At 43.5% G+C, this 19,203-nt stretch overlaps 1 non-coding gene across 1 annotated transcript; it reads left to right on the forward strand.

Annotated features, from left to right (window-relative positions):
* Window positions 1–9,158: 9,158 nt before the first annotated feature.
* Window positions 9,159–9,230, forward strand: TRNAT-GGU. The gene has a single exon. It is a non-coding gene; the product is annotated as a tRNA-Thr (tRNA).
* The last annotated feature ends 9,973 nt before the right edge of the window (window positions 9,231–19,203 follow it).

The following is a 19,203-nucleotide window of genomic DNA, read 5'->3' on the forward strand; positions in this document are numbered from 1 at the left end:
TTGGATATACTCTTGATGATCTTAAGGGCATTAGCCCCACTCTATGCCAGCACAAAATAAAATTGGTGAAAGACACAAAACCGGTTGTTGATCACCAACGACGGTTAAATCCTAAGATGAAATAAGTGGTAAGAAAAGAAATACTAAAGCTTCCGGAGGCAGGTATAATTTATCCCATTGCTGATAGTCAGTGGGTGAGTCCTGTCCATTGTGTCCCTAAGAAGGGATGTATTACTGTTGTTCCTACTGATAAAGATGAATTGATCCCACAAAGAATTGTTACAGGTTATAGAATGGTAATTGATTTCCACAAATTAAATAAAGCTACTAAAAAGGATCATTACCCTTTACTTTTTATTGATCAAATGCTAGAAAGATTATCCAAACATACACATTTTTGCTTTCTAGATGGTTATTCCGGTTGATGCTATTGAAAAGATGTCGTGTCCTAAGGATATTAAAGGTATAAGAAGTTTCCTTGGTCATGCCGGTTTTTATAGGAGGTTCATTAAGGACTTTTTCTAAAATTTCCAGGCCTCTGACTAATCTCTTACAAAAAGATGTTCCTTTTGTCTTTGATGATGATTGTGTAGAAGCATTTGAAATACTTAAGAAAGCTTTAATTTCTACACCCATTGTTGAGCCACCTGATTAGAATTTACCCTTTGAAATTATGTGTGATGCTAGTGATTATGCTATAGGTGCTGTTCTAGGACAAAGAGTTGATAAGAAATTAAATGTTATTCAATATGCTAGTAAAACTATAGAAAATGCACAAAGAAATTATGCTACTACTGAAGAGGAATTTTTAGCAGTTGTATTTGCTTGTGATAAGTTTAGACCTTATATTGTTGATTCCAAAGTAACTGTTCACACTGATCATGCTGCTATTAAATATCTTATGGAAAAGAAAGATGCTAAACCTAGACTTATTAGATGTGTTCTCTTGCTTCAAGAATTTGATTTGCATATTATTGATAGAAAGGGCGATGAGAACCCCGTTGCAGACAACTTGTCTAGGTTAGAGAATGTTCTTGATGACCCACTACCTATTGATGATAGCTTTCCCGATGAACAATTAGCTGTAATAATGTAACACCCACGATGCGACTATATCTCCCACATGTCGGAGCATGACTTAGAGGCATAACCGCATAGTAGGCATGTCGCAAGAGGGGTAATCTTTACACATCCCATGTACTGAATAAGAAGGGATAAAGAGTTGGCTTACAATCACCACTTCACACAGTACATGAATATAGCATAACATCATCCAGAATACAATCACGGTCCGACTACGGAACCAAAATAAAAGAAGACCACCCCTAATGCTAGATCCCCGATCGCCCCGATAGGGCCCCACTACACATCAACTAGAAACGAAACAACCCAACAAACACGATCTTCATCGAGCTCCTCCTTGAGCTCAGTTGCGCCACCTGCACTGGTAGCATCGGCACCTGCAACTGGTTTTGGAAGTAATCTGTGTGTCACGGGGACTCATCAATCTCACTCCCTCACGATCAAGACTATTTAAGCTTATGGGTAGGAAAAGGTAGTGAGGTGGAACTGCAGCAAGCACTAGCATATATGGTGGCTAACTTACGCAAATGAGAGCGAGAAGAGAAGCAAAGCACGATCGTAAACTAGAAGTGATCAAGAAGTGATCCTGAAACTACTTACGTTCAAGCATAACACAAGAACCGTGTTCACTTCCCGGACTCCGCCGGAAAGAGACCATCACGGCTACACACGCGGTTGATGCATTTTAATTAAGTTAAGTGTCAAGTTTTCTACAACCGGACATTAACAAATTCCCATCTGCCCATAACCACGGGCATGGCTTTTGAAAGTTCAAAACCCTGCAGGGGTGTCCCAACTTATCCCATCACAAGCTCTCACGGTCAACGAAGGATATTCCTTCTCCCAGGACGGCCCGATCAGACTCGGAATCCCGGTTACAAGACATTTCGACAATGGTAAAACAAGACCAGCAAAGCCACCCAGATGTGCCGACAAATCCCGATAGGAGCTGCACATATCTCGTTCTCAGGGCACATTGGATGAGCCAGACGTCGGGTTGGCATAGACCCTGGTTGCCCAGGGGGCGCCGAACATCGCTCAGGTTGGACCAACACTTAGAGAAGCACTAGCCCGTGGGGGGTTAAAATAAAGATGACCCTTGAGTCTACAAAACCCAAGGGGAAAAAAGGCTAGGTGGCAAATGGTAAAACCAAGGTTGGGCCTTGCTGGAGGAGTTTTATTCAAGGCGAACTGTCAAGGGGTTCCCATTATAACCCAACCACGTAAGCAACGCAAAATCAAGGAACATAACACCGGTATGACGGAAACTAGGGCGGCAAGAGTGGAACAAAACACCAGGCATAAGGCCGAGCCTTCCACCCTTTACCAAGTGTATAGATGCATTAATTAAGTAAGAGATATTGTGATATCCCAACAAAATATCCATGTTCCAACATGGAACAAACTCCATCTTCACCTGTAACTAACAACGCTATAAGAGGGGCTGAGCAAAGCGGTAACATAGCCAAACAACGGTTTGCTAGGACAAGGTGGGTTAGAGGCTTGGCATGGCAATATGGGAGGCATGATATAGCAAGTGGTAGGTATCGCGGCATAGGCATAGCAATAGAACGAGCAACTAGCAAGCAAAGATAGAAGTGATTTCGAGGGTATGGTCATCTTGCCTGAGATCCCGCAAGGAAGAAGAACGAGTCCATGAAGAAGACAAACAGACGTAGTCGAACAAATCCTCACAAACGCGAAGTTATCGGAACTAACCCGAAGAAGCAACACCGGAAAGAAGCAAACAACATAGTAAACAACCATCACATAAACATGTCATGATGCACAACCAAGTATGATGCATGTCCAGTTTAATGAGGCATGGCATGGCAATATGCACAAACAATCCTACAAATTAAGTGGAGCTCAATATGCAACTCCGTTGCATATTGACGAAACACCACGTGCCTTGTTTAGTTCTCTCTCGTTTAGGTACCCAACAATATTAAATGTTGGTTAGCATGGCAAGAGGTGAAGCAAAAGAAAACTACCTATCTAGGCAAGTTTAAATGAGGCCGGAACAACAAACAACAAATCCAGAGACTCCTCATGTGCATATATTAGGTTTGGTCCTGTTCTGCCCTAAACCATATTTTAGAGTTGTTAAACATGAAAATTAAAGTCACCATGTTAAACTAGGCATTTTTCCACCCCATTTACATATAAAGTTTATTAAATTCGGAGTTACGGTTATTTAGTTATGAATTAAAGCATTTTAACATGGCAATAGGCAAATTAATGCAAACAGCAAGTTTAAACATTTTAAACATAGATGAAAGTTGGATATTATTAAACTAGACAAAATTCTAGACATTTTACATATAAAGTTTGTTTTAATCCGATGCACGGTTAATTAGTTAGGATATGCATGAAGTGTAAGGGTGTTTCTGCAAAACTGGTAGTCTCTCGATAAATAGGAAATTCGTAGATCTGGAAAAAAACATGAACGGGCCGAATCTGGCAGGCTGGCCCAACATGAGAAAAGAAAAAAAGGCGGGGCGCAGGGCAGCTCACCCATGGGCTAAGCCCAGCTAGCGAAGAGGGTGGCCGGTAGGGGAAGAGGATCTAGCCCAATCGGGCGACATGCACGGTCAACGGGGATCGAGCGGGTCCAGGCGCGGGAAAAACTTGTCGCCGCGGCCATCGTCCTCGCGTGCTCACCGACAGAAACAGGGGAGGCCGGCGATGGACTTGGCGCTCTCCGGTGGGGCAGCGTGGCGATCTGGAGGCGGGGACGGGGTCCTGCCGACGGGAACCGGCCGGCAATGGGCCAGGGAAACGGAGGAAGGCGACGGCCTGGCAGTTGGCGTCCTTGATGACGGCTGTTGCAAGGTCACGACTGCAGGAGGTCCTTGACGACGGAGGGAACTCTGGTGACGCTGCGAAACTTGTGGGCGAACGAGGCGAGGCAGAGAAGATCCCTTGGTGCCTTCCGACGACCCGGGGTCGAGGCAAGAAGGGGCTTGCCGCTGTCGTCTTTGCGGCGGCTGCAACAGAAGCTTGGCGCGCGGCCAACGCTTGGCGACGCGGGACTCAAGGCGCAAGGCGAGGCGGGCTCGAGCAGATCCGGTGGTGGCGCTTGCTCGGAGGTTACCGGACGAAGCGGAACGATGGTGGCAACACCGTGGAGCTTGAGCGAGCTCCTGCTCGTTCCTGGGAATGAGAGAGAGAGGGCCATCGTGAGAGAGAGAGAGGAAAAATTAGGAGGAGGGGAGAAACGGGACGAGGCCGGTCCTGGTCGTGGCCGCTGGCGGTGGGGTCGCCGGAGGGCACAGCCTGCAGGGTCAGCGAGGCTCGGCGCGAGTGCTGCTGCTCAGCTGCTGCGGCTGGTTGGATCGAGGAAGGAGGAGGCTTGCAGGAGCTACAGGGGGCGCCCTCTGGCCATTGGATCTCCATACGAGGGTCCAGCCGGAAGGATTTGGAGGTTGGGTGAATCTAAAAACGAGGAAGGTAGGTGGTAGGTGCGGTGCTGGATCCGACGGGGGTGGCGGCGCACTCGGGATTGGAGGGAGTTTGTCTGGCTAGGGTCTAGGGTTGATCTGATTATAAATAGAAGTGGGTTAGGTTAGTTCTAATTTGGATCCTCCGATCGAAATCGGACGGTTCAGAAAGAATAGGCTAGGGAGTCCAAATAAGGAAACGGTGATATTTTGTAGACGTTTGGGGATGATCCGGACACAACGGTGGCGACAATTCGGGTTGGGTTCGGGAAAGCTTTCGGACGCGCGAGTGGGTCGATGCGCTGTGCAAGGAGGGGTTAGCCGAATGAGGTCAAGTGTGTGGTTAGACTGAGAAGAGAGAGGAGGAATGCAACCCGGCAACTGTTTCTGGAGACCGGAAACGTCCGACGATAGACCGACTATATTGCCGCTATAGTTATCCGTTGGGGCATCAAACGATCTTCGAATGCGATGAAATTTCACAGGCATTCTGCCTACACTATAAAAAGACCGCATGCCAACTTTCATCCCATTCCGAGAACATTTTCCGGCCACTTATAAAATAATATTTCGGACATGCCGCGGGCGCGTGCAAGTGTGGACGGGCTCAGAGCGGACGACGGAAAGAACTGGGAGACCAGGATGGATGCAAGTTTGAAAACATGATGATGCAATGCGGATGATGACATGGCAAGATGCAACATGCAAACAAATGACAAGGCAACAACACAAATAACTGGAAGACACCTGGTGCAACATTCTCGGGGCGTCACAAATAAATGCTTCTCGTACTGCCCAATGGTATGCTGATTATGCTACTTACATTGTTGCTAAATTTATACCACCTAGTTTCACATACCAGCAAAAGAAAAAGTTCTTCTATGATTTAAGGCTTTACTTCTGGGATGACCCACATCTTTATAAAGAAGGAGTAGATGGTGTTATTAGACGTTGTATACCTGAGCATGAACAGGAACAGATCCTACGCAAGTGTCACTCCGAGGCTTATGGAGGACACCATGCTAGAGATAGAACTGCACACAAGGTATTGCAATCCAGTTTTTATTGGCCTACTTTTTTCAAGGATGCCCGTAAGTTTGTTTTGTCTTGTGATGAATGTCAAAGAATTGGTAATATTAGTAGACGTCAAGAAATGCCTATGAACTATCCACTTGTTATTGAACCATTTGATGTTTGGGGCTTTGAGTATATGGGACCGTTTCCGTCCTCTAATGGGTACACTCATATTTTAGTTGCTGTTGATTACGTTACTAAGTGGGTAGAAGCTATTCCAACTAGTAGTGCTGATCATAACACCTCTATTAAGATGCTTAAAGAAGTTATTTTTTCCAAGGTGTGGAGTCCCTAGATATTTAATGACTAATGGTGGTTCACATTTTATTCACGGTGCTTTTCGTAAAATGCTTGCTAAGTATGATGATCATAGTATTGCATCTCCATATCATCCACAGTCTAGTGGTTAAGTAGAATTGAGTAATAGAGAACTTAAATTAATTTTGCAAAAGGCTGTTAATAGATCTAGAAAGAATTGGTCCAAGAAACTTGATGATGCATTATGGGCCTATAGAACTGCATACAAAAATCCTATGGGTATGTATCCATATAAAATGGTTTATGGTAAAACTTGTCACTTACCTCTTGAACTAGAACATAAGGCATATTGGGCCATTAAAGAGCTCAACTATGATTTCAAATTTGCCGGTGAGAAGAGGCTTTTTGACATTAGCTCACTTGATGAATGGAGAACCCAGGCCTATGAGAATACCAAACTGTTTAAATAAAAATTTAAAAGATGGCATGATAAAAGGATACAAAAACGTGAGTTTAATGTAGGAGATTATGTTCTATTATACAACTCTCGTTTAAGATTTTTTTCAGGAAAACTCCTCTCTAAATGGGAAGGTCCTTACGTCATCGAGGAGGTCTACCCTTCCGGTGCCATAAAAATCAACAACTTCGAAGGCACAAATCCGAGGGTGGTGAACGGTCAAAGAATCAAACATTATATCTCAGGTAATCCCATAAATGTTGAAACCAATGTTATTAAAACCGTAACCCCGGAGGAATACATAAGGGACACTTTCGAGAACGTTTCAGACTCCAAAAAGGAATAGGTATGTGGTACGGTAAGTAAACCGACTCCAAAATAGTTCTAATGGCAATTTTTATCCGTTTTGGAATATTTAAGAAAATAGGAAAATAATAAGCAGTCCGGAAAGAACACGAGGCTTCCACGAGGGTGGAGGGCGCGCCCTACCCCCCTGGGCGCCTCGTGTGCCCTCCGGACTCCGTTTTCTTGCACGACACTTCTTTTGGTCGGTAAAAAATCATTATATAATCTCCCGAAGGTTTTGACCCTCGTATCACGCAAATATCCTCTATTTTGTTTCAAGCTATTTTTGCTGCAGACTTAGGACAAGATGTCTTCTCAAGAGTCAGTCGGGGAGAGCCGGGTGTCTCATTCGACACCGGGACCAAGAACAAACAGTGATGCTGGACACTTTGGGCCATCAACGGAGGAAGAGATGGAGGCTGACTTGAAAAGGATAGATGCCATGGAAGAGGATCAAGAAGTAACTTCTCATTTCCGAGCCGGATTCACGATGGGGGAACTACAGAGCTCAGATATTCCAAACTCGGTCATCCCTTCCAATGTTAGATTTCTTTCTTATGATAATATGAAAAAGAGTGTTACTTGTTCTCCCGCAGCTATGCAACATCCATGGGTGAAAGGAGATTTAGCCATCACGGGCAAGCTTCGTAAGGAAATAATGGACCTCAAGCAGCAAGTAAATAAGCTTGAGGAAGAGAATCGTATCCTGAAGGGCATCATCGCCAAGAATATCACGTCACCATATCTGAAGAAAGAGACATAAACACATCGGTATGTGCACTCCCCTTGGCAACTTCCAAGCTTGGAGTAGTGCCCCGGTATCGTATCACCATCACACTTTTATCTTTACCATTTTTCTTAGTTCGATCTTTTGGTAATATCTTGATCTAGTAGAATAAAAGTTTTAGTATGATTTAGTTTTGAGTTTTGCTTTATGATCCTTCTATGTAATTGAGTCCGTGAGCTATATATAATAAAGATTAGTGTTGAGTCAAGGGCTTGATTATCTTGCTATGATCTTGGGGGAACAAAATAGAAGAAAGAATACAAAGAAATAAAGAGATCATATGGATCTTATGGAGAGTAATGACTTCACATATAAAGAGTATGATGAATAAAGTTGTTGAGAGTTGACAAACATAGTTTTGGTCATCATTGCAATTAATAGGAAGTAATAAAGAAAGAGAATTTTTCACATATAACTATACTATCTTGGACATCTTTTATGATTGTGAGCACTCATTAAAATATGACATGCTAAAGAGTTGACGTTGGACAAGGAAGACAACGTAATTGGTTATGCTTTCTTACATCTAAAATAAATTATATTGTCATGGATCATCCAACATGTTGACCTTGCCTTTCCCTCTCATGCTAGCCAAATTCTTTGCACCAAGTAGAGATACCACTTGTGCTTCCAAATATCCTTAAACCCAGTTTTGCCATAAGAGTCCACCATATCTACCTATGGATTGAGTAAGATCCTTCAAGTAAGTTGTCATCGTTGCAAGCAATAAAAAGTTTCTCTCTAAATATGTATGATTTATTACTGTGGAGAAAATAAGCTTTATACGATCTTGTGATGTAGAAGAAATAAAAGCGACAGACTGCATAATAAATGTCCATATCACAAGTGGCAATATCAAGTGACGTTCTTTCGCATTAAGATTTTGTGCATCCAACCATAAAAGCACATGACAACCTCTGCTTCCCTCTGCGAAGGGCCCATCTATTATTCTTGTTTTATACTTCATATAAGAGTCATGGTGATCTTCACCTTTCCTTTTTACATTTTATCCTTTGGCAAGCGCAATGTGTTGGAAAGATCCTGATATATATAGCTAATTGGATGTAAGTTTTCATGAACTATTATTGTTGACATTACCCTTGAGGTAAAAGGTTGGGAGGCAAAACTATAAGGCCCTATCTTTCTCTGTGTTCGATTAAAACTTCATACCCATAAATATTGCGTGAGTGTTAGCAATTGTGAAAGACTAAATGATAGTTGAGTATGTGGACCTGCTGAAAAGCTTTTATATTGTCTCTTTCCGATGTTATGATAAATTGCAATTGCTTCAATGACTGGGATTGTAGTTTGTTAATTTTCAATGAAGTTTATGATTCATAATAGAAACTGTGAATGAATTGTTACTTTAGCATAAGAGATCATATGACAATATATACGACATGCTCTTTCCTTCCTTCATTCGGTGACGCATAGAGGTGGCTGCTTCTAGGCAAACCTCCTGGCTGTCTTTGCACCCCCACCTCCTTTATCATTGAGCGGTCATCCCAGATACGTCGTGGTATGGAATTCTTTGACAATGCTGAGTTCTGCGGGCAAGCTTCAACTTCAAAGTCACCTAATTTGGCACCTAAAATGGAAAGGGGCATTCTTTCTAAAAAAACATGCTTGCTAATTATATATATAATATGTACATTATGTAGTAGACCCATAATGGGAAATCCAAGTGGCTAATTTTTGAATTAAATAAAAAGCCCTTTTAACTCAGTGGTAGAGTAATGCCATGGTAAGGCATAAGTCATCGGTTCAAATCCGATAAAGGGCTTTTTAAATTAGTGGTAGAGTAATGCCCAGCAGCATCCGTGTGACAGAGAGTCATATTAAGGATATAATAATGCTTTCCCCTTGAACCCCTTGCAAAAAAGTAGGAAAATGGACTGAAATTGTTGGATAAGTGAATTGTTTATATTGTTCGCCCTAAGATGGAAAATGCGATAGAACCCCCTATAAATTCCTTTTTTCCTTTTCTTTTTTGTCCAGAATTGAACAAAAAAGAAATTATGGAAGATGTTTTCTTCCCCCATTAAGTCCGAGCCAGAAATCCATACAAATGCGAAAAGGGTATTTTATCCTTACCAACTGTTCATTTGGAAATTTCCCGAAAAGCTAATTATAGGTTCTTCTCTCCGATCCACGTCCTACCATAGTGCCCGGAGAACCTGCTTCTAGAAGATTCTATAGTGATCCACTGGAATCGACCTGTCTTTGCGCTTTGCTGGAACTATGTAAGGTTTATGCTCGTGACTTCATGAGATAGTGATTGTCAACATCCCACACAACTCTCATTCTTTCTAATATTTTAGATAGAAGAAATGTTTCTTCTATTTTCCTCGAGCCAGACGGACATTGGTCCTTGAGTGCAAAGGCAGAAGCCCAAGGGCAGGTTCTTACACGTTACTCACCCGTTCGCCACTGGAAACACCACTTCCCGCCGCCTTCCTCGTAGAAGCCGCTGGGTTGACCCCGAAGGCCGAATTCTCGGGGGGGGGGGGGGGGGGGGGGGTAGAGCTCCGCTCTTGTAACTGGGTCGTTGCTATTACGGCTTCCGAAAAAAGAGTCAAGAAACACGAATGGCAACCCTTCGAGTCGACGAAATTCATAAAATTCTCCGCCCAAAAGACAAATTTTTTTCTCTCGATTTTGTCGGCCCTTTCTTCTCCTTTCTGGGCCTATCCGAAAGAGAATCCAGAGTGCCTAACCACATGGATAAGCTCACATTAACCCGTCAATTTTGGATCCAATTTGGGATTTTTCTTGGGAAGTTTTAGGAAGAAATTGGAATGGAACGGATTGCTCCTATCTAGGGTTTCCTAGCTTGCTTTCCTAGATTTAGCTTTATCTATCTTTGTTATTTTAAAATAACCCATGCTTGTAGCAATGAAATGCCAAAACCTACCCGATATGACCCCGGAGGGCCCCCCGATTGGTTTGGCGCGCCCTACCCCAACGTTAGACTATTGCCTTTTTAGCCTACGCTTGCTGCTTGCAGCATGGATTCGATAGGTCTATCGTGGTCTTCTAGACTCTACCAAGAGTCTGGACGAATTTGTTGTTTCACCCAACTCTTTCCATTTATTAATTGAATTCCTATAACAAGTAACAAGTGTTTTATTCCAAGATTAAGTTATTACTGAACAAAGAAAGTTTTTCCTGCAGCAGCTCGGGCTCTTCCTGCATGCCATAAATGGCCCACAAAAAAGAAGAATCATAGAACAAAATGGGAAGTTGATCTTATAATCTGATGATCAAGTCGATTCCATGATTATAAGTTCATAACCTTAGCGCCCATTCCCATTTTGGGCGGAATAGGAAAATTGCATTTTTGGAATTTGCAATAATGCGATGGGCGAACGACGAGAATTGAACCCACGGGCGGCTTTTTTTAAAATAAGACCTGGACGATTATCCCTACCCTCGGTAGCTTAGGAGTTTACGTCCATCCCTGGTCAAGTCTCACGGGCAGCGACACGTGAGGGGTCTCCCGAACTTCATGGAAGACTATCCTTTTTTCTGGGATCTGCTCTTTTCAGTGGAAGGTTTGAGGGAAGGTAAGATTAGTGGGTCAATAACCTTCTTAGCTTTCCAAGTAAGGTAGTGAAGTTCCATATTTCTGTATCTTTCTTATCCCAGGGTCGGAATGGGATCGGGTGTTTTCACGTCTCACCGTAGTGCCCGGTTTGTCTTGATTATCGGCAAGAAATCTTGGTTATTCACTCTATTTTTAAGTTTTATTTAAGTAAACCATGCACAATGCATAGGACTACCCCCCCATTTTCAAATTTAAAATTTGAAATACTTTAATTAATTTTTAAAAAAACTCCAAAAAGCCTTTTCTATTTATCCATTTTAATTTCAACATTAAATAGAAACCCTTTTGCCAGTGATGCGGTAACATTTTGAAATGAACCATTTCGATGATACATCATTTCAGGAATTTCCTTTCACAAACGCTCTATTAATAAAGTATTCCGTTCCCCATTAGCATCTTCTGAAACTTTTCTGGAACGTATCCACTTTTCTAGGAAGATGGAACATTTTGGGATAATGTACCCTGGTTTTTCTGAAACTTTGGTATTTCTTTTTCTTTGGACAAAATAATTCACGAGGCTCATACTAGGCGCTAAGGCGCTGAAGTATGTAACTGATGCCATACTCCCAGGAAAAGCTCGAACGACCTTCAACAAAAGGGTCAACAGGTATAGTAAGAAAAATACTACGTAAAGAAAAGGGGGGGGGGGTATGAAATATCCATAGTTGATGCATCAGATGGACGCCAAGCCTTTTGTTTTGACATTTTGAGAAGAGTTGCTCTTTGGAGAGCACAGTACGATGAAATTTTTAAGCTATGTTCGGGGGGGGGGGAGAGTTATTGTCTATCGTTGGCCTCTATGGTAGAACCCGTCGAGGAGGCCTGAGAGGCGGTGGTTTACCCTGTTAGCTCATGCTCATTATCTATTTTCGCCCTGGTTAGTAATAATAGGAGCGATCCAAACGAGGGTTTCGCTCGTTATAGGACTTGACCAAACATCTCACGACACGAGCTGACGAAAGACATGCATCACCTGTATGAAAGTCAGTACCATCCTATTAAGGACATGTTTTGTTTTTCATATGTCAAGGGCTGGTAAGGTTTTCCCATTTCGCTTAAAGAATGAAAAAAGTTCAATAGAACTAAGAACACATAAAAATATGGAGCGTCATCATTGAATTGACTCTTTTTGGAAATAGTATTTTTTTTGCAGCTTAGCTCAATTCATGCATGGTTCCAGATAATTTGCTTGGTTGCAAAATATATATGTTGCTGTTCTAAGAATGATCATGATGCCCTCATGTCCGTATTTTATTTTATCGACACCTCTATCTCTAAACATGTGGACATATTTTTCGATTTCGGCTTTCGCTTGAGGACAAGCGAGGTCATCATGCTTTTATATCGATATTTATTGCATTATGGGCTGTTATTACACATTATGTCACAATACTTATGCCTATTCTCCCTTATTTTAAAAGGTTTACCTGAAGAGGGGGAATGCCGGCAGCTGGAATTTGTTGGAAATATGCCCTAGAGGCAATAATAAAAGGATTATTATTATATTTCCTTGTTCATGATAATGGTCTTTTATTCATGCTATAATTGTGTTATCCGGAAATCGTAATACATGTGTGAATACTTAGACACCAACATGTCCCTAGTAAGCCTCTAGTTGACTAGCTCGTTGATCAACAGATAGTCATGGTTTCCTGACTATGGACATTGGATGTCATTGATAACGAGATCACATCATTAGGAGAATGATGTGATGGACAAGACCCAATCCTAAACATATCACAAGATCATATAGTTCGTTTGCTAGAGTTTTCCAATGTCAAGTATCTTTTCCTTAGACCATGAGATCGTGTAACTCCCGGATACCTTAGGAGTGCTTTGGGTGTACCAAACGTCACAACGTAACTGGGTGACTATAAAGGTATACTACGGGTATCTCCAAAAGTGTCTGCTGGGTTGACGCGGATCAAGACTGGGATTTTCACTCCGTATGACGGAGAGGTATCTCTGGGCCCACTCGGTAATGCATCATCACAATGAGCTCAAAGTGACCAAGTGTCTGGTCATGGGATCATGCATTACGGTACGAGTAAAGTGACTTGCCGGTAACGAGATTGAACAAGGTATTGGGATACCGACGATCGAATCTCGGGCAAGTAACGTACCGATTGACAAAGGGAATTGTATATGGGGTTGCTTGAATCCTCGACATCGTGGTTCATCTGATGAAATCATCGAGGAGCATGTGGGAGCCAACATGGGTATCCAGATCCCGCTGTTGGTTATTGACCGAAGAGCCTTCTCGGTCATGTCTGCATGTCTCCTGAACCCGTAGGGTCTACACACTTCAGGTTCGGTGACGCTAGGATTGTTAGGAAGACTTGTATGTGATTACCGAATGTTGGTCGGAGTCCCGGATGTGATCCCGGACGTCACAAGGAGTTCCGGAATGGTCCGTAGGTAAAGATTTATATATGGGAAGTTGTCATACGGTCGCCGAAAAGGTTCGGGGCATATCGGTATTGTACCGGGGCCACCGGAGGGGTTCCGGGGGTCCACCGGGAGGGGCCACCTCTCCCGGAGGGCCTTATGGGCTGTATGGGGAAGGGATCCAGCCCATAGTGGGCTGGGGCGCCACTTCCCCCTAGGGCCCATGCGCCTAGGGTGGGGGAAACCCTGAGGGGGCGCCCCCTTGCTTGGGGGGCAAGCCGCCGCCCCTTGGCCGCCGCCCCCCTTAGGAGATTGCATCTCCTAGGGCCGACGCCCCCCTTTAGGCCCCCTATATATAGTGGGGGGGAGGAAGGGCCTCATACCCACGCCTTTGGTGCCTCCCTCTCCCTCTCCAACACCTCCTCCTCCTCCATAGAGCTTGGCGATGCCCTGCCGGAGTACTGCAACTCCACCACCACCACGCCGTCGTGCTGCTGCTGGAGCCATCTTCCTCAACCTCTCCTTCCCCCTTGATGGATCAAGAAGGAGGAGACGTTATGCTGACCATACGTGTGTTGAACGCGGAGGTGCCGTCCGTTCGGCGCTAGGATCTCCGGTGATTTGGATCACGTCGAGTACGACTTCCTCATCCCCGTTCTTTGAACGCTTCCGCGCGTGATCTACAAAGGTATGTAGATGCAATCCGATCACTCGTTGCTAGATGAACTCCTAGATGGATCTTGGTGAAACCGTAGGAAAATTTTTGTTTTCTGCAACGTTCCCCAACAGTGGCATCATGAGCTAGGTCTATGCGTAGTTCTCTTTGCACGAGTAGAACACAATATGTTGTGGGCGTAGATGTTGTCAACTTTCTTGCCGCTACTAGTCTTATCTTGCTTCAACGGTATTGTGGGATGAAGCGGCCCGAACCAACCTTACATGTACGCTTACGTGAGACCGGTTCCACCGACTGACATGCACTAGTTGCATAAGGTGGCTGGCGGGTGTCTGTCTCTCCCACTTTAGTTGGAGCAGATTCGATGAAAAGGGTCCTTATGAAGGGTAAATAGAAGTTGACAAATCACGTTGTGGCTTGCACGTAGGTAAGAAAACGTTCTTGCTAGAACCCTCTTGCAGCCACGTAAAACTTGCAACAACAATTAGAAGACGTCTAACTTGTTTTTGCAGCAAGTGCTTTGTGGCATGATATGGCCAAAGTTGTGATGAATGATGAATGATATATATGTGATGTATGAGATGTTCATACTATTGTAATAGGAACCACGACTTGCATGTCAATGAGTATGACAACCGGCAGGAGCCATAGGAGTTGTCTTTATTTTTTGTATGACCTACGTGTCATTGAGAAACGCCATGTAAATTACTTTACTTTATTGCTAAACGTGTTAGCCATAGTACTAGAAGTAATAGTTGGCGAGCAACTTCATGGAGACACGATGATGGAGATCATGATGATGGAGATCATGGTGTCATGCCGGTGACAAGATGATCATGGAGCCCCAAGATGGAGATCAAAGGAGCTATGTGATATTGGCCATATCATGTCACTATTATTATTTGATTGCATGTGATGTTTATCATGTTTTTGCATCTTGTTTACTTAGAATGACGGTAGTAAATAAGATGATCCCTCATAATAATTTCAAGAAAGTGTTCCCCCTAACTGTGCACCGTTGCGACAGTTCGTTGTTTCGAAGCACCACGTGATGATCGGGTGTTAGATTCCAACGTTCACATACAGCGGGTGTAAGACAGATTTACACATGTAAACACTTAGGTTGACTTGACGAGCCTAGCATGTACAGACATGGCCTCAGAACACAGAAGACCGAAAGGACGAGCATGAGTCATATAGAAGATACGATCAACATGAAGATGTTCACTGATGTTGACTAGTCCGTCTCACGTGATGATCGGACACGGCCTAGTTAACTCGGATCATGTTATACTTAGATGACTGGAGGGATGTCTATCTAAGTGGGAATTCATTGAATAATATGATTTAGATGAACTTAATTATCATGAACTTAGTCTAAAATCTTTACAACATGTCTTGTAGATCAAATGGCCAACGTTGTCCTCAACTTCAACGCGTTCCTAGATAAAACCAAGCTGAAAGACGATGGCAGCAACTATACGGACTGGGTCCGGAACCTGAGGATCATCCTCATAGCTGCCAAGAAAGATTATGTCCTACAAGCACTGCTAGGTGACGCACCTGTTCTCCCTGCAGAACAAGACGTTATGAACGCTTGGCAGACACGTTCCGATGATTACTCCCTCGTTCAGTGCGGCATGCTTTACAGCTTAGAGCCGGGGCTCCAAAAGCGTTTTGAGAGACACGGAGCATATGAGATGTTCGAAGAGCTGAAAATGGTTTTTCAAGCTCATGCCCGGGTCGAGAGATATGAAGTCTCCGACAAATTCTTCAGCTGTAAGATGGAGGAAAATAGTTCTGTCAGTGAGCACATACTCACTATGTCTGGGTTACATAACCGCTTGACTCAGCTGGGAGTTAATCTCCCGGATGACGCGGTCATTGACAGAATCCTCCAGTCGCTTCCACCGAGCTACAAGAGCTTTGTGATGAACTTCAATATGCAAGGGATGGAAAAGACCATTCCTGAAGTATTTGCAATGCTGAAATCAGCAGAGGTAGAAGTCAAAAAGGAACATCAAGTGTTGATGGTGAATAAAACCACTAAGTTCAAGAAGGGAAAGGGTAAGAAAGCCTTCAAGAAGGACGGCAAGGGAGTTGCCGCGCCCGGCAAGGAAGCTGCCGGGAAGAAGCCAAAGAATGGACCCAAGCCCGAGACTGAGTGCTTTTATAGCAAGGGAAGTGGTCACTAGAAGCGGAACTGCCCCAAATACTTAGCGGACAAGAAGGCTAGCATCACAAAAGGTATATGTGATATACATGTAATTGATGTGTACCTTACCAGTACTCGTAGTAGCTCCTGGGTATTTGATACCGGTGCGGTTGCTCACATTTGTAACTCAAAGCAGGAGCTGCGGAATAAGCGGAGACTGGCGAAGGACGAGGTGACGATGCGCGTCGGGAATGGTTCCAAGTTCAATGTGATCGCCGTCGGCATGCTACCTCTACATTTACCTTCGGGATTAGTTTTAAACCTTAGTAATTGTTATTTAGTGCCAGCTTTGAGCATGAACATTGTATAAGGATCTCGTTTAATTCGATATGGCTACTCATTTAAATTCGAGAATAATGGTTGTTCTATTTATATGAGAGATATGTTTTATGGTCATGCTCCGATGGTGAATGGTTTATTCTTAATGAATCTCGAGCGTAATGCTACACATATTCATAGTGTGAGTACCAAAAGATGTAAGGTTGATAATGATAGTCCCACATACTTGTGGCACTGCCGCCTTGGTCACATAGGTGTCAAACGCATGAAGAAGCTCCATGCAGATGGACTTTTAGAGTCTCTTGATTACGAATCATTTGACACGTGCGAACCATGCCTCATGGGTAAAATGACCAAGACTCCGTTCTCAGGAACAATGGAGCCAGCAACCAACTTATTGGAAATCATACATACTGATGTGTGCGGTCCAATGAGTGTTGAGGCTCGCGGTGGCTATCGTTATGTTCTCACCCTCACTGATGACTTGAGTAGATATGGGTATGTCTACTTAATGAAACACAAGTCTGAGTCCTTTGAAAAGTTCAAGGAATTTCAGAGTGAGGTTGAGAATCAACGTGACAGGAAAATCAGGTTCCTGCGATCAGATCGTGGAGGAGAATACTTGAGTCACGAGTTTGGCACACACTTAAGAAAATGTGGAATAGTTTCACAACTGACGCCGCCTGGAACACCTCAGCGTAATGGTGTGTCCGAACGTTGTAATCGCACTCTATTAGATATGGTGCGATCTATGATGTCTCTTACCGATTTACCGCTATCTTTTTGGGGCTATGCTTTAGAGACTGCCGCATTCACTTTAAATAGGGCTCCATCAAAATCCGTTGAGACGACACCGTATGAATTATGGTTTGGGAAGAAACCTAAGCTGTCATTTCTAAAAGTTTGGGGATGCGATGCTTATGTCATGAAACTTCAACCTGAAAAGCTCGAACCCAAGTCGGAAAAATGTGTCTTCATAGGATACCCTAAAGAAACTATTGGGTATACCTTCTACCTCAGATCCGAAGGCAAGATCTTTGTTGCCAAGAATGGATCCTTTCTAGAGAAGGAGTTTCTCTCGAAAGAAGAAAGTGGGAGGAAAGTAGAACTTGATGAAGTATTACCTCTTGAACCGGAAAATGGCGCAACTCAAGAAAATGTTCCTGAGGTGCCTGCACCGACTAGAGAGGAAGTTAATGATGATGATCAAGATACTTCTGATCAAGCTCCTACTGAAATTCAAAGGTCCACAAGGACACGTTCTGCACCAGATTGGTACGGCAACCCTGTCTTGGAAATCATGTTGTTAGACAACGGTGAACCTTCGAACTATGAAGAAGCGATGGCAGGCCCGGATTCCGACAAATGGCTGGAAGCCATGAAATCCGAGATAGGATCCATGTATGAAAACAAAGTATGGACTTTGACTGACTTGCCCGTAGAGCGGCGAGCCATGGAAAATAAATGGATCTTTAAGAAGAAGACAGACGCAGATGGTAATGTGACCATCTATAAAGCTCGGCTTGTCGCTAAGGGTTATTGACAAGTTCTAGGGGTTGACTACGATGAGCCTTTCTCACCGGTAGCGAAGCTGAAGTCCGTCCGAATCATGTTAGCAATTGCCGCATTCTATGATTATGAAATATGGCAAATGGATGTCAAAACGGCATTCCTTAATGGTTTCCTTAAGAAAGAATTGTATATGATGCAGCTGGAAGGTTTTGTCGATCCTAAGAATGCTGACAAGGTGTGCAAGCTCCAACGCTCGATTTATGGGCTGGTGCAAGCATCTCGGAGTTGGAACATTCACTTTTATGAGATGATCAAAGCGTTTGGGTTTATGTAGACTTATGGAGAAGCCTGTGTTTACAAGAAAGTGAGTGGGAGCTCTGTAGCATTTCTCATATTATATGTAGATGACATACTTTTGATGGGAAGTGATGTAGAGCTTTTGGACAGCATTAAGGCCTACTTGAATAAGAGTTTTTCAATGAAGGACCTTGGAGAAGCTGCTTATATATTAGGCATCAAGATCTATAGATATAGATCAAGACGCCTCATAGGTCTTTCACAAAGCACATACCTTGATAAGATATTGAAGAAGTTCAATATGGATCAGTCTAAGAAGGGGTTCTTGCATGTGTTGCAAGGTGTGAAATTGAGCTCAGCTCAATGTCCGACCACGACAGAAGATATAGAAGAGATGAGTGTCATCCCCTATGCCTCAGCCATAGGTTCTATTATGTATGCCATGCTGTGTACTAGACCTGATGTAAACCTTGCCGTAAGTTTGGTAGGAAGGTACCAAAGTAATCCCGACAAGGAACACTGGACAGCGGTCAAGAATATCCTGAAGTACCTGAAAAGGACCAAGGAAATGTTTCTCGTTTATGGAGGTGACAAAGAGCTCGTCGTAAAAGGCTACGTCGACGCTAGCTTCGACACAGATCTGGATGACTCTAAGTCACAAACCGGATACGTGTATATTTTGAATGGTGGGGCAGTAAGCTGGTGCAGTTGCAAGCAGAGCGTCGTGGCGGGATCTACATGTGAAGCGGAGTACATGGCAGCCTCGGAGGCAGCACATGAAG

The sequence above is a fragment of the Triticum urartu genome, chromosome 7 (genome assembly GCF_003073215.2).
Source record: "Triticum urartu cultivar G1812 chromosome 7, Tu2.1, whole genome shotgun sequence".
NCBI lineage: Eukaryota > Viridiplantae > Streptophyta > Magnoliopsida > Poales > Poaceae > Triticum > Triticum urartu.